Below are 1266 nucleotides of genomic sequence, written 5' to 3' on the forward strand. Positions count from 1 at the left end.
ACATAAGGAGCTCTACTAGATTGTTTTTGAGCTCTTCATAACTGTATGCAGCCTCCTGTTCCACTGTAACCTCTATTAAATAAATGCGCATGTGTGTGCACGTGCATACAGACACACACACACACACATGCATGTGGAAATTCATGGTGGCACACATGTGCATGGTCATGTGTTTTATAGCACCTTAATACCTGAAAAGAAACCCCACTGGGAGCTCTCACAGGTAAGGGCTCTTATACAGAGTTTGGTTCCCAGAATACACAGAGCAACTTACACCCATCTGGAACTCCAGTTCTAGGGCCATCAATAGACTCTTCTGGCCTCCACTGTCTACTCAGGCTCTCATACTGTACACAGACATACACTCTGGCAAAACTCTCATTCACATAAATTAAAATAGACATCATTACCAAAACAAAGGGAAACTCTAATAGCAAAGAAAAATTTGCTGCATAGAGATCTAATTTTTGTTACTGTGTTTACACAATCAGATATTACAACATATGTATAGACTACTCTTATTTTTTTTTTATATTTTTGCTGTTTTTGCCTTCTTAATTTCTGTTCTCACAGCAATGTAATGAATCGTATCCACTTTTTTCTTTAGCAGTACTATACTTTTGAGGGTCCTTTTTGAGACATTTTTAAAAAATATTTTACATATCCAGATAAGCACATCGTATGTTCTAAATCTTTAATTGTCAAATATTTGTGTGATTGTCTGAAACTTGTTTCCTTTGCCCATTTCTCTCTCCTGATGTCAAATCCTAACTCCCAAATATCTTTGATCATTTTATTTGCTTTATCATTGCCAATAAATGACAACTACATTCATTACACTCCTGTTGAGTTCTCAGCACTTTTTTTACATATCCTGTGTACAAAATCTATTTCAAACAAATGCACGATATTGATGTGGGCAGTACCTACTTTTTTATAAGGGACCATACCAAAGGTTTAAATATTATGCCAAAGCTTCAGGAGCTTCTCACTAGGGCCTAGTTTTAGTGAATTAGTTTCTTAGTTTGAGTCACATGAAACTGCCAGGTTTTCTTAATTCAATGGTGTATATGTCTGTATGTGCATGTGTGTGAGTAGCATATGAACCTGTAATCATGAATGGAGGCTAGAGGTAGATGTCATGTGGTCTCCTCAATCATTTTCCAGCACATTTCTTCCTGATATGATCTCTCATTGACTCTGAATCTTTCTGTTTCTCAGATAAGCTGACTGGCCAGTAAGTCTCAGCAATCAGCCTGTTATTGC

Source organism: Grammomys surdaster, unplaced genomic scaffold, assembly GCF_004785775.1.
Source record: "Grammomys surdaster isolate TR1022 unplaced genomic scaffold, NIH_TR_1.0 126153, whole genome shotgun sequence".
NCBI classification, from domain to species: domain Eukaryota; kingdom Metazoa; phylum Chordata; class Mammalia; order Rodentia; family Muridae; genus Grammomys; species Grammomys surdaster.